The following is a 16,345-nucleotide window of genomic DNA, read 5'->3' as shown; positions in this document are numbered from 1 at the left end:
AATGACTTTCCTATAATTCTAAGTGACTTGAACATAATGACAGGCTACATGAATCAACAAAATAATTTAGATCATCTTAAAAGACAGGCTTATATACGTGCAATAGATATGTCAGTAGAATATTTAGAATTATAGGCTTAATATTACAATCTATCAACCGCTGAAGATTCAATATGAACGGTGGATCTGATTCCATATCCATTTGATTTAAATCTTTGGATTCATTGTATTCAACTTAATCAAATATGCATATGTATATTTACAAAAATCATTAAAAATTGAGTCAGATCAAAGACACCAGAATCAATACAGTGATTCAATCTAAAGAGGTATTTCAATACAAGTGCCTTTAAATCAAAACTTCTATCTATTAAATATTATGACAGTTAATGGTTTTAAACACAGCCTTGAAAATAGATGTCTTTAATTAATGTATACGAAGAGTTTGAATCCAAAAATATAAATATGTAATGGTGTTTTGTAGTACAAGCTGTGGTAGCGATGTCTTCAAGGAAGTGAGTATCTTGTGGCATCATCAGCAACAATTTACCCTTAGGGAAGAATATTGTTGTGTTACATACAAAAATAATTATATAAAATCATTTTTAATAATCTACTCCATCTTTCATCCAAATGTTAATTTAACAGTTTATTATGGAATATTCTTAATATTTGTTGAATTAATGAAAGAAATTATATGCCTTTCTTTAGTCTTAAATTATTCCATAAATCAACCGTGATCTCACTGCTTTTTTGTTCATGAAAAGCTTTACCCACATATAAATAATTCTTTCTCCATTGTGAAAACTCAAGTGACAGGAATTGAGCTCTACTAATCTCAAAAAGATTATCAGAGACCCATGTTGTTTCTGCAGCAAAAGCCAAATAGATCTGGATATAGAATTGCAAAAGATTTGAGTAGCTGAATTGTAATGTGTTCCACAGGGAAACTACTACTTGAGCAAAAATGATTTATACCTTTGTTGGAAAAGCTATCACTGAGAAGCTATCAATGACAGAACATCTGCTTCGAATATGAGGGTCCCAAGTTCTATATACATTATATTAAAAGGATCTGGTAGCTAATGGTGAGAAAATACCTCTGTTGGATACCCCAGAGAACCATTGCCATACAGAATGGCCACATTGGCTAGATACATGAGTATATAAATTATCAGATTTGTCATTTAACAAGTGATGTTAAAGAATACAATTACAGTATGGGTACCACACTACCATTTAATAGAAGATGCAGTATCAACAGTATACAGTGAATTAAATGGCTGCACATTTTCTAGGAACCTTCATAAAAAAAATCTCCTTTTCTTTTTTTCAGACCTTTCTTCCCTTTCTGAGTGATAAAGCAATCTTATAGAGATAAATACAACTTTTTAAAAGAAAAACAAAAAAAGACTAATAATTCATTTTAACTTTCCAGATTCTTGTGTATGCTTCCCTTTAATTCTTCTTCCCAGAAGAATGGTGCTACACAGCTTCTGCCTCTATTAAAAGGATCAAAAATCTTTCTTTCTTTTGTTGACTGGAATGGACTGGGAAAATATGATTCTTTAAGTCATCCCTTCATGAAAAGTGAGTGTACATTTGATATCTGCCATATGGGCCTGATAATCTAGAGTATTTTGAGTGTAAACCAGCTTTATACCCAATCAGTATAATACTTGAAATTAATACTTCTTATATAAATAGTTTTAGATCAGTCCTTGTGATAGGCTAATATCATTATTTTCCTACTGCCAATTCACCAAGCAATCAGAGTTCTTTCTTTCCTACCCTGTTTCCCCGAAAATAAGACATCCCTTGATAATAAGCCCAATCGGGCTTTTGAGAGCATGCATTAAAATATGTCCCCCCTAAAAATAAGTTCTCCCCAAAAATATTTAAACGCATGCACAGCCAGCCCCTGCCATTTCCTCTGGTTTCCTCCACGTGCCCTAAAATAATAAGACCTCCCCGAAAATAAGGACAAGTGCTTATTTTGGGGTTCAAAAAATTATAAGACAGGGTCTTATTTTCGTGGAAACGCGGTATTACCTCATCTTAAGCACCACTGGAGATCTATTTCCCAATGTAAATGTTTCTGCATTTTCTCAAATCATTTTTTTTTAAAAATTAGATTTATATGCTGCCCTTCTCCGGAGACTCAGGGCGGCTTACAATGCGTTAAGCAATAGCCTTCATACTTTTGTATATTTTATACAAAGTCAGCTTATTGCCCCCACAACTGGGTCCTCAATTTACCTACCTTAGAAAGGATGGAAGGCTGAGTCAACCTTGAGCCTGGGGAGATTGGAACATGCAATAATTGCAGACAGCTGAATGTTAATAACAGGCTTTTAGTCTGTTGAGCTATCCAGGCTCCTATTTCATCTATTTCATTTGTTTCTTTTGCTTAGAAGAGGACATACATTTAATACTGGGCAAAGATGCATGCAGTTAACTGGAACACAATCTTTTCTTTGCTTGTTTAGCTGGTCTCTGTACCTACATTTCTGATAATTATGTTGGAAATTTCAGTTTCCTCTTTCTACAGACTCTTTCATGAAGCTCTCATTAGCAGCCTGAAATTTTCTACTCTTTCTCCGTGTCGTAGGTCACTTACTTTCTTGGAATTTTAGAAATTACCTTGGGGAATAGGGGAAGAGTTGACACATTTATTAGTAATATGCATATATTTATATAAAATTGGATTTGCCAAAAGCATCATTTTATTACAAAGGTTAGGCCCTAATACTCAGAAGCTCAATATAATTCTACTCTATAATTATCCACAGACCTATATTTGGGTTTTAATATCTACATGAATATTTATATTCAAGATTTCAGCAGGTATTCAAATGCCTTTAATTTACTGCAATGGCAAATAGTTTCCATTGACTAAAGCGTAAAGCACTGCTAATTTGTAGGGAAAGAAAGGACTTTTGTGTTAATAAAACAATAAAAATGAAATGAAATAAAACATTACTTTGGTAAATGTGCCATTATCCAATCAAATATTTCACAGTTCAGTTCTTTTTATACATGGTCTAATGCCAAAAACTCATGAACACTGGGCAGGTATTCCTCCAAAATATATTTAATATCAAAGTTCATATGATTACTACTTTACCAATTGCCATAATCCACTGTCCATATCACTCTCATGATGTAAGATAAATAGCATTAAAAAAAACATTCTACATAAGGCAAGAAAGAAAGAATAAGTGACAAAGAATCACACTGGATGTTATACTAATTGCACGAAAGCAGTTAACACACATGTTACAAATACGAAGACCTACCATGGAGAATAAGAGAACAAAATAAAAACTGAATTTCCATTTGGAATCTCTGCAAGCATTTAGTTTAACTAAAATAAACAAGGGGAAAGACAAAAGACGTTGTTGTATCAGACCTATGACTGTCCAAGAGAAAATGGGCAGATTTGCCACAGCATTAGAAAGCTTTCTTCTTATGAGAAACTATCAAAGTAGCAGTCATCCCCTCCTCGTATGCCTTCACAAAGTTTGGTCTTGAGGCAGAAGAGAATATTTTATTTGGCCAAGTGTGATTAGGCATACAAGGAATTTGTTTCCAGCACAGAATCACTCAATGTACTTGCAAAATAACAGAAAAAAAATATTAAAAAAAGAAAACCAGTAGAATGAGGAAATAAGAGGCAATAAAAGGATAAATAATACTACTGTCATACTCTGTGGGTTAATATACATACACCTCTCCTGCGCGAGCTGCACTGGCTCCCGGTGGTCTTCCGAGTGCGCTTCAAGGTTTTGGTTACCACCTTTAAAGCGCTCCATAGCTTAGGACCTGGTTATCTACGGGACCGCCTGCTACCACCAATAGCCTCCCACCGGCCAGTATGCTCCCATAGAGACGGGCTCCTCCGGGTACCGTTGGCCAAACAATGTCAACTGGTGGCCCCTAGGGGGAGAGCCTTCTCTGTGGGGGCACCTACGATCTGGAACGAGCTCGCCCCGGAGATACGGAGGATCCCGGATCTGCGCACCTTCCGTCGCGTGCTTAAAACGTTTTTATTTCATCAAAATTTTAATTTGTTTAATTATGGGGTATTTTAAAATTCAGCCAAATTATTTAATTCATTTTAATCTATTTTAAATTTTGTATCTCTGTGTTTTATCTTCTGGCTGTTCACTGCCCTGAGTCCTTCGGGAGAAGGGCGGTATAGAAATTTAATAAAAAAAAATAAAAAAAAAATAAAATACACATTAGACAACCATTATTATATTTATATTAATAATCTGATCAGAAACTTTTAAAAAGACTATTAGAGATGTCTATTTCTCTAGCTCTCCTGGATGGTGTCTGCCTCATCGATTGTTCTTCAGGCCTTTCTCTTAAACTTTTGCTGCTACCTATTCATTTGTTTTCAGAGTTATATGTTTTGCCAACACTAACCAGCCTGAGATTGCATTTATATAATCTTTAGCTAGAAGTGGACACTACCATTAACTGTCAATTCAAAAAACTATATTTATGAGCCATTTAAGTACAGTGAATGGAAGGTCCATGAACTGGTTTGTATAAACATCATGCAGTATTTTAAAAAAATCTTCTGTGCAATATATAAATACTTGGTCCAACTACAAATTTGTAGATATTTTGATGGGTGACAATAGTTTTACTAGATTTACGCACACAAACACACCTATTTATAAGAATAATGGACTGTGAAAAGTCTATCTGTGTTATAGGTATTCATAACAGCTTTTACATTATGTTGCATTACCCATTAGAGTAAATTCTCTGCTTTCTAAGAACTATCATTTACTTTACAGTATCTTGTTCTTTTCACAATAGCATTTATAGCATCAGGTAATCTAGGGGGAAAAAAACCCCTACAGATAATGTTTTGGTAAAGCTGCAGATAATGTGTTCATAATGTAACTGACCTTGCTTTCAGAAAAACATAACTAATTAATCAAAACTAATTTGGATTTTGGTATAAAGCAGTCTGATTTGGGATTGTGCTTCCACACAAACACATGGATACCATTGCCTCCTAAGCTTCCCTAAGTAGTTTTTGGTGACTCTTTCTCCTCCTGGTGCTGTAGCCTGTATACTGAAGACATAGGTGAGTATGGTCTTCAATTCATAAAATTCTAAATCTAACTTAATTTGTGGAAAATGTGCTGTTTTGTTACATGTAAAGGGACTTTTTTTTGTACACAAAAAAAAGTGGTTTAACAATTGTTTTTTCATTTTATGTACTTTCCTTAATACTATTTATTTCATGTTATGTGTAGACTGTAATTGTCAAAATAGATAGAATTGAGGAGGAGAAAAACAACATTGTTGAAACACATTTGTCATTAAAATCCTGGGCTCAACCTTGTAATGGACAAGGTTGAGCCCAGGATTTTAATGGACAAAAAAAATTCCTCCTATTCCTTTTATTGACAAAAAATTGTCAGAATTTTTCATTCAGTGTGGAATTAAGTTGCAATTGATCCCTATATCTATATTTAATAAATGAAAAAGAGTTGATCTTTATTTTTTACTGCAATATTTCTCTATGAATTGATGCATCCTTTTGCTTTATTGATAGTTTACTTACTGATGAAGAGAAAGGAATGTAAGTGAAGAGAATATACCTTTTTTTTTCTTGCCAAAAACAAAAAGTCCGGCCAAAGACTTTGCACATGGTGGTGAAGTGGTTAGAATGCAGTACTGCAGGCTACTTCTGCTGACTGCCGGCTGCCTGCAATTTGGCAGTTCAAATCTCACTGGCTCAAAGTTGATTCAGCCTTCCATCCTTTTGAGGTCGGTAAAATGAGGATCCAGACTGTTGTGGGAAATATGCTGATTCTATAAACCACTTAGAGAGGGCTGTAAAGCACAGTGGTATATACGTCTAAGCATTATTGCTATTGCTATATTACTTTTTGTCTAAATAAATGGGCAGGGAAAACCAATTTGTCATTTGATACAAAGATAACAATTAATAATGCAGTTCACTGGGGGTAACTACTTATTCCTTTTGTGCAATGATGAAAAAAGAAAGAATATATCTTGAAAGACAGGAAGTATAAATAAAAATTGACTCATTGCCATCTTTTCATTAACAGTGAAATGAGAGTAGCCTTCATTGGCATGGTTTCTACCATCACTTTTCAATAATTGTCTAAAAGGTAATTACTATTGCCATAGTTAATACAAAATAGATGTTATGGACTAGTAGTAATTAGGCAATAGGACATGGGCTAAGATTGATGGTAACAAAGAGACAATTATAGTAGTTATAAACCAAAAATGTGGAACTTTATACATTTTCTGCCAAAAGTTTTGAATTATTTCATGGAATTTGTATTTATTTAACACACAATTCCATTCTAAATCATAGTTGTCACTAATGTCATGATTAAATAAAAATGATAGATAAATGTTTGTAAATAATCTATTAAAAATTGAGAGAAAAGAAACGGATCAAAATCTGTTTTGTTCTAATGCTGGATGTATAGCTGCATATATATAATGGTTTTGTTCAATCTTTACCCTTGTCATTAACATTTGCAGAGAGGGATGAGACCAACAAGATTACCCTCCAAAAAATTCTTGAGTGACACCCCAGATAGGATTTCTTAGAGCTATATCCTTTTAAAACTGGATTCCATAATCCAGCAATAATAGAACAATGGTCTTTTTTCTTACCTTTTTTCTTACAAAATCCTTTCAGATATGGCAAAGAATTGTATAATAGCATATAATTTTCTGTTCAGAATAGTCAACCAAACTGATACATTGAGGATTTTCATAAATGACTAGCTTGTCCTTTGAAATCCAAGTATTCTAAAACTAAAAATGACATATGCTTTGTCATATGATATATGATAAAAATGACATATCCTAGTATTCAAATGTTTACATTAATCCTACTATATTTTCATTGTGATTTTCAGTTACCAGACATTAAACTAGATATCTTATTGGCTACAATGCAGGCACAAAATGTAGCCAAATGCTCACAAGACTGTAAATACATGGATATTAGCTGCCTTTTATCTCATTCCCAAGAATTCAAAAGGACAGCATAAAAATCAGAGAGTTCACACTTTATGGAAATAATAGTATGCATACTTCATATGCAACATGCACCTGTTGAGTGGAATAGATAAATAGATTTATGTTCAGTTTACACTATTTTATGAGGGAATTAGTGTGCAAATACTTGCCTGCTATGAAACCTGATCTATTTCAGTTCAAATTCTACTAATAAATTATTTTTAATCAACTTCATTGCCTATTTTTTACTTTCTCATTTTGATATATGTTTCTTAGTAAAGTTGATTGAAGGATTAACTAAAAATGTTGTGTATATAATTTTTCTTTCCAGTATTCTGGAAAACTAATTGAATTGAAACATGGAATATCATCTACGCAAAATTTCATTTTAGCAACAAAATGATTGTGTATTCTTTAATACAATCAAGGATAAGTTCATTAAAACTTCTGAAACATTTCAAAATATACTTTTAAAAAATATCAGTTGGTTTGATAAATGAAGAATCTGGGATTTTGCAAGTTGTTCAGAATTAGCTGTTTCTATTTGAAAGCATTTTAACATAATTTTTCTTTGTGTCCAAATAATCCATTTAGCCTATTCAAATTCTTTCTGCGTAATTAATCTCATAATAATTATTGTTAATAGATTCAGCAATTTTGAAAACTATATAGAATTCTTCACCAATTTAAAAGAGGAATATAATCTCTATATGCCAATTCTCTGTGAATGGAGTGGGTTCACAATCCCAAATACATTTCCTAAATAATGTATCAATCTGACAGAATTATTATTTGCTTTTAATGCAGGAGCACCAATAAAGACCATAAATCAAATGACAGAACAATATTTATTTTAATAACATTAATTTTATCCCACAAACTTAAAGGAATTTAACTAATCTATTAACCTTTTTTTAAAATGTCAATATATCTAAGTACATTTCTGCGTATATAAAGTCCCGATGTTTAAATAATCAGTAAATATCACAAAACCCAACTCTTTATATAGCTGTATTAATCTGTTAGAGCCCAAGGGAAGTAAACATTATTATTTATGGCAATTTATCTTATTGTGCTATAATGAGCCATGGTGACGCAGTGGTTAGAGTGCAGTATTGCTGCCTCTTCTGCTGCCTGCCGGCTGCCTGCAATTTGGCAGTTCAAATGTCACCAAGCTCAAGGTTGACTCAACCTTCCATCCTTCTGAGGTGGGGACCCAATGAGGGCCCAAATTGTTGGGGGCAATATGCTGACTCTGTAGGGAGGTCTGTAAAGCACTGTGAAGCGGTATATAAGTCTAAATGCTATTGCTATTGTTGTGATCTTATTATATTTTCTAAAATACCATACAATTAAGAAAAGAGGTAGAGTACTGGTCCAGAATTTTAGAATATCATCACCATACAAAAATAATGTCTTCTCATTGCCTTAAAATCTAAAGACTGTCTCACCATGATGGGCAAAGTTTCAAGGAGCAAATTAAATAGCATAGGTAAAAGTGGGCAAAGAGGTTTCTTTCATGAATTTCTGACAGTTCCTAGATCTGCAGAGATCCATAAGCAAAACATCTCTCTCACCATCACTGGCATTTTAGAAAAGGATTCTGAATCACATACTTGAACAAAAAAAAAAACCTAATAAAAAGGAACAAATCCTTCTCAGTAGGAAAGGAAATAACTAGGGATAATAAACTTCAGTATCAATATCAATACCCTTAGAGTGCTGTGAGTGGGAAAAAATGTGAGCAATTATTTACAAAGAGTATATGCTGCCTTATTCTCATTCTCATGACTAACTCAGTCAGTTATATATATGATATGATTATATTTATAATATGAATATGGAAATGAACAAAATATTATTAACATGCCTTTTCCTCCCACCTATTCTATAGCAATGACTCAATGACTCAATGATTTGGTGACCTGGCACATTACATCTTCTCTTGTTTAAGCTCCTCCACAAGAGTTTATGGACTTGAAATAATTCAATGATTTGGCACTTGCTGTTATTTGATATTTCCATTACCCCACAACTGAAATACTTTGCTCTATCAACTTAATAGAGTTCTTTTAAGAATTTAACATGAGGCTTAACAGGTCCATTCTATGGGAATGGGTAGGAATCAGGAGGAAACCACAAACCCCTTAGGATGAGAACAGACATGTTCGTATAAAATGATTTAAATCACTTGGGGACTTATTTGTCAATAGAACCCCATGTACATTTATGGAGTCATCTGTTATAAATTATTCAGGAATCCTTATAATCGTACCAAAGAATAGAGCTTGCTCTATAAGCTTTCCATGATATTGCAACATCTAATTTATCCCAAGAGAGCTACATATTTTTTCCAATGTCACACCGTACACACAAGTGGATGGTTTATAATTCACCACTGGGGCAGAATATCAACCAAATTAAGACTTCTTTTTAGATTTTGTGCAATTCTATTAGGCAAAATATTTTTAAAGAATATTCTAACATTCAATAAAATTCAATAAAATAAATAATCTTATACAAACATGATTTGAATATCTGATCTAATAGCAACCTAGGGTGCACATCAATTGATTCTGATTCCTCAAACTGAACTAAACAAGGCCTACTTATATTAAATATTTCTCTTAAAAAACTGCAATGATTCACTTAACAATTGTGGCTAGAAAGATTGTAAAATGGGGCAAAACTCACTTAACAAACGTCTCAACAACATAAATTTGGAGTACAATTGTTGTAAATCATATAATTATATATATTATAAATTATATATATTATAAATTATATTAAATTATATAAATTATAATTATATTATAATTAGTAAAAGGCGAAAGATTTATACGATATAATATAATTAATTAAATTATATATATATATACATATATACATACATATATATATATATATATATATATATATATATATATATATATATATATATATATATATATTCTGAATATTCTGAGTTCTACAGAGAAATTATTGAGTCTGTCATCTGCACCTTTAAAAACTGTCTGTTTTGGTTCTGCAACCCAACAAGACAGCAAGACAGACAACAAGACAGACAAGACAACAAGACAGACACAGAATGATTAGTGAATAATTAGAACTGCAGAAAAAACAATTACTATCAACCTGCCTTCCATTGAGGACCTGTATACTGCATGAATCAAAAAAAAGGGTTGTAAATATTTACAGACCCCTCACATCCTGGGCATAAATTGTTTCAACTCCTACGTTCAAAACAACATAAAGCACTGCACACCAAGACAACTAGACACGAAAACAGTTTTTTCCCCAAAGGCCATCACTCTGCTAAACAAATAATTCCCTCAACACTTTCAAACTATTCACTAAGACTGCATTACTATTACTATTAGTCTTCTCACCATTCCTATCACCCATCTCTTCCCACTTATGACTGCATGACCATAATTTTGTTGCTTGTATCCTTACAATTTATATTGATATTGTTTCCTAATATGATTTGATTGCTTATTTGTACTCCATGACTATCATCAAGTGTTGTACCTTATGGTTCTTGACGAATGCATCTTGTCTTTTTATGTACACTGAGAACATATGCACCAAAGACAAATTTCTTGTGTGTCCAATCACACTTGGCCAATAAAGAATTCTATTCTATTCTATTCTATATCAGAAAACTTTTTATAACTTAAGTAGTGGAACCAGTGAATGATAATCATTTCATTAGGATTATGAAAAACATTCAGTTAGAAGCCTATTTTATTACAACGTTGGTTTTTGTTCTTTGTTCAGACCTTTTAAATGTAAGTAAAATAAGTACCTCTGAGTTGTAATTGGAGAACCCACATTCTATACATATCTCAGGAATTTGACCCTGACCTTCAGACTATTCTGTTCCTATTTAATGACATTTTTCTTCCTGCTGAATTTGTTTTTAAATGCTAGCACTGAAATTCCTTTGAAATTCAAATTCCTTTGTCAGTTTACATTTGCATTTGAATTTATACAATACTTCTTTCAAAGCAGGTAGTGGTGGGGGGAAGCAAATCTCAGGACAAATAGGGATTTATCCCCACAAAGTGAATAGCATCAACTACAATGAAGCCATGGCAACTGTCAATTTAAACAGTTTAAAAGAAAACGAATTAGTGCAACCAACTCTTGAACTTCTGTGTTTTATCACCATTGAAAATGCATAAGGATTTCTATATCATGAATTTCATTATAGTGAAGTTAACCTAAAATAATTGACTATTATTTTAATCTGATCTAGAGTCAGCAGTTTCCTCCAGATCTAAATCTGTATCATAAGGGAGAAAAGTAAAGGGCTTTTATTTCAAAAAAACCTTTATTTATTTTCTGTTGTCAGAAAATACTCCTTTAAAATAACAGAGTGGAATGAATTAAAGTAGATTTGCCCTGCAAAATATTACAATGTCCATCCTCTCTTATTTTTCAGAAATATTAACAGCAACTGAAGACTAAACAAACATATCCATTTATTGAACGATAGTTAAATTACATCCCTAAATCCCCCTAAACATACATACAGTAGCCAAACTTAGAGCACAAATGTAGAAATTTCCAGTTAGCAGAATAAATTATCATTAGAAATTCTAGGACAAAAGGACAGGAGAATAAGGGCAACAAAATAGGTAGATCCTTTTTATTATGCTTCGATATGTCTAATTTTTAATATTCTAGTAGTATTTCATCTGTTTCTGAACTCAGAATGTGGGAATCTATGCTTCCAGCTTTTAGCAGTCAAGATTTTAGGACACCTCATAACTATGAAAATGGGCCCTTGGCCCATTTTCCAATTTTTTTTACTACGTTCTGTGGACGTGGCTTGGTGGATGTGGTGAGGCTTGGTGGGCATGGCAGGGGAAGGATATTGCAAAATCTCCATTCTCACCCCACTCTGGGGCCAGCCAGGGGTGGTATTCTCCGAACTACTCAAAATTTCCGCTACCGGTTCTCCAGAACCTGTTAGAACTTGCTGGATTTCACCCCTGGTCCTTGGATTATAGACTGTTTACTCCTATTCTAGGATATTTAAATTAGGACAACCTATTTTTATGAGGGGGTTGGGGTAATCACATTCTGCATTTCAATTCTTGTGACATTATTCAGATAATAGTAAATTCTAATACAGAATAAAGCAGTTGTAGTAATGAATAAGTCTTTACCAGGTAAAGACTTAACCTTCTTCTTCATATTTTATAAACCATTTTCCTAGACATAACATTTTTACAAGTACTTATAAATGAATAATTAGATTATTAGTTTTATGGATGTGAAGAGGGATAAATTTGCCCTATTTTAATCATTCATTTTTTAAAAAGTCAATTACTATGTTGTGACTAATAGCATAATAATAAAATGGTTAGCAATTTAGCATTAAATACACTTTTGAAGGGATTTTTTTGACAATTTGAATCCCAACAGTTAATTTTTTTTAAGATCGATAGTTCCCAGACTTTGCCTGATGATTGCCAATAGCTTGATAAATTCCTTAATGGTGATAAAAAATATGTTGCTCAAGTTTAACAACATGTTTTAATTAACACTGGCATAATTTGATGTTTCTAAATAAGACATGTTTATTGTGGTTTTGGATATCTAGCCAAAAATCTGATAAATACTTTCCCAAAAAAATGCATACATTTTTCTGAAATACTTTGTGCAGATTAGCACCCCTGAAATATGTCAAGTTTTTCAAAATAATCCTGTTCTTTGCTAAAGCAATCCTATGCTTCTTCCAAATACTCTAATGTAGTGCTTCACAACCTCAGCTAGGGAATTCTGGATGATGAAGTCCACACATTTTAAAGTTGGCAAGGTTGAAAAACACTACTTCAATATCAAATGTTCTAAGTAACTGAACACCATACAATGTTAGGCTGATAAGAAACAACTGAGATTGAAATATTTAATGTTGCCTATCCTGGAATACAGAAGAACATGCATGCTGGTTTGGAATTCATTGAAACCATGCAGCTCTGAATCTCTGTATCCTCCACTATGTTTCTTTCTCCACCTCCTGGCGCTGGGCTTCCCAATGGAGGAGGTGGGAGGATTGCATCCAATATGAAACTTCCCTGACAAGAACGAAGTTCACTCGTTCCCTTCAGTCTCAGAGGTAGAATTCTGAAAAATTCATCTTTGTGTCACTGTTCTATGAATCTCTGGACTGCAGACTAAATTAATTTTATATTTACTTTATTTGCATGTGTACTTTTTAATGTGTACACATTTGCATGTGTACTTTTTAACTATAATGTGTACTTTTTCAGATAGCTAAGTCCTAATTTGAAAAACTAAAGCAAAATGTAAAATACAAAGTTTTTTGGCAGTGACCTCTAGTAATCTAATTTTGTTCCAAATAATTAAGGAAAAATAGGAGCTAAGGTCATAGACTTCCTTGTACAACTCACTGTATATAGATACTATCTGTGTGCAATAGCAACACTGAAAATGTTACGTAGATTTTTGAACTCAATACACTAATTTTTATATTCTTAGAGAAGTAGTTTTAATATAATGACTATAACATCAAAATTCAAGCTGAGCACACAAATATTAAAGCATATGATTAAATCTAAAAGTCAACATAAATTTAACCTGTTTAATTTTGGGTGGTTTTAGTAGTGCCGTAATAATAAAGTCCAAATTTTAATTTTCTTCTTAGAAAAGAATGGCCCTCTCAGGGATGTGACAATTTAAGCAAAAGTACAACATTGATCCCAATTAGTGCCACATGTTATATGGAACCTGTCCTTTGAGATGATGGAGCAAAATTATAAATACAGTATAGCCTGCTACCAAAAGCATTTGATGATATGTTTCCTGCTGTTAATTTATCAGAATGTGTTTCTACTGTTCATACTTCCAAGTGATGATTCTTCTCTTTTTTTCCAATTGATTAATCTTTCCTAGAGCTTGTTTTTCATCTACTGTCTCCTGCCCTTAGGTTCATTTTGCAACTGAAGGTTAAGAAAGTTATTTCTTCTTGATAGGTTATCACTGCTGAATAATAGAATGCATTATAATTATTTAAAGCTAAATCTGGTAATGTCAATTTCATTAAGGTTGGCTCTCTGTACAATTATAAAGCAAAAGTGGTTGCAACTATGCCAGGGTTGTCAATCTCACTATGTCACGGCACCTTAACATGACATATTGGGACTTTTTTCCCCCTTCGCTAAACCGGATGTGGGCATGGCCAGCATGTAACACATTTGGCCTGCGGGCCAAGAGTTTGACAACCCTGAACTATGCCTTAGCAGTGTGTTAAACCACATGTCAGAGACCTTAGTCTTACCCTGCAGCAGGCAGCCAGAAAATATTTTACTTTGTTTGGCCCAAATGGAAAAGCTATCATACATACGGAGGGAAGAGACCTAAAGTATCCAAGCATTTTCAACTCAGCCTTTTAGAAGAATCATGGTATCTTTCCAATGGAAAAGCTACCTTCTAATATGATTGTAAGCAAAATTCTTTTTAAATCTTTCATTCTCTGCTTGACATTTTTGTGGTGGGAAGAGAGGAATAGCCAAATATTTAACAACTCAGGAGTTAGATTCTGTAGGAATTGTTTAAAAGGAATGTCTTTAATTTCTAAAAAATATAAATTCTAACTAAACATGTTATTGAGAATAAATTGTAGGTATACAGGTCCAGGAAATAATTTGTTACAGCCAAAGTGGAAATGATGGAGAAATGGTCTTTATTAGATAGACATCTCTTTGTACATTTGGAAAGTCTGTTTATAATCAGCTGCCTCTGTGGGTGATAAGGAAGCTTTGGGTGTTTTGCCAAATCTCAATGTGTGGCCACCATATGAAACTAGCTAATTCAGCCCACTTGGAAATTAAGAGGATGCTTGGTTTAAAGGCAATGGAGAGAGAAGTGGGAATGCTGTAGCACATACTTGCTTGAAACTGAAGAAAATTAAATCTAAGAGTTTGTAGCTGTTTCCACTGAAGTTCTCTGAAGCATAAACACATCTTGCATAAGTGTTAATTCTGTTTCTACTTAGAAAAGGAAAAGTTAATAACATTTCACAGCCACCCAAGCTCTAGAAATCACTAGTAACTGAATAGAATTATCTTCTGTTTTAACTGTTGCTTAATAATAAGTGGTAGATGCACAACTGATAGAGGCACCTAGGGATTTCAAGTCTTGCATCACACTCCAATCTTTGGATTCATAGTACTGTAGGTTCTAAAGCAATGGTATTTTTAAGTTATATTAGACTCTGGAATAGCCTAAAGGTGAACTTTTTAAATAGTAATATATAGTATTTCTATAATGTCAAAATGTGATTGATCAGCCATACTGAAATTGGGCCTTCTCTTTTCATACAGCTGAGTGACACCCAGAGAATTCTGTGAGTGAAGTATAGATATGGTTTGTTTGATGTATGAAGAAGAGTTTCTTCATGAATATAAACATCCTGAAGATAATATGGCAAGACACATATACCAATGACCCCTTGATGCCTTAGCTATACTTTCTTTGGCATTCTCCATTGTGTTTCAGTATGGCAGGTTATAAATATTCCAGTAGACTTTTTCTTACTCTAACAATCTTATTTTAAGAATCACCAAGGACCCCACACAACTATATGTATATTTCATACTATATTGTACAATCATCAATTGTCATTAAGTGGGCTGTTACAAACTCATCAGAATCATCCATATTCATCTTAGTTTAAACAAACATGGTCATAGATATATAAAACATAAGTGGTCCAGTAGTTTATGTATAAAATGTGCAGTAAAATGTTTGTCTTATATAAATAAACAAAACAACAACAACAACAACAAATCCATGCATGGCTGGAAAGTTCAGTTCTACATAAAGACTCTTTATTCAGAAATTGAGTCACTCAACAGAAGGCTCAAAGATATAATTTTCCTGCAGGAACATAGTATATCAGTTACCTGCAAAAGGAGAGTTTATACTCTTTTCCTTAGCTTTCAAAATAGGGATGGAAGATCAGATCAGAAACCTATCTGGGGTAGACACAAAAATCCTCAGTTTTTAAGAGATGAGAAAAAATTCCATCCATTTCTACCTATGGAATGACTAAATTGGACTTCTGTGGATAGATTCTATTTATTTTCCATGGCTCCTATATTTTTAAAACATAACTTTAAAAATATGACATACAATCTCTGAACCATCCTGCCTTTAGATCCAAAACTATTTGTTAATTTTTAAAAGGTTCTAGATCCACTATGAAGTTCATAGTTAAAGCAATTTTAAAACAAGGTTTTCTCCTATCCCCTATTTATCTTGGTTAAAGGAA

The 16,345-nt window shown here is 33.0% G+C and overlaps 1 protein-coding gene across 2 annotated transcripts in view; it reads right to left on the bottom strand.

Moving 5' to 3' along the window:
* The window catches only part of LOC117678425 (glypican-5-like), a 311,301-nt gene that overhangs the window by 151,185 nt on the left and 143,771 nt on the right, over window positions 1–16,345 (bottom strand). The gene's annotated exons all lie outside the window — the stretch shown is intronic.

The sequence above is a fragment of the Pantherophis guttatus genome, chromosome 6, assembly GCF_059756535.1.
Source record: "Pantherophis guttatus breed Tessera chromosome 6, ASM5975653v1, whole genome shotgun sequence".
Classification (NCBI taxonomy): Eukaryota; Metazoa; Chordata; class Lepidosauria; order Squamata; family Colubridae; genus Pantherophis; species Pantherophis guttatus.
This window is presented reverse-complemented; position numbering and strand designations above follow the sequence as displayed.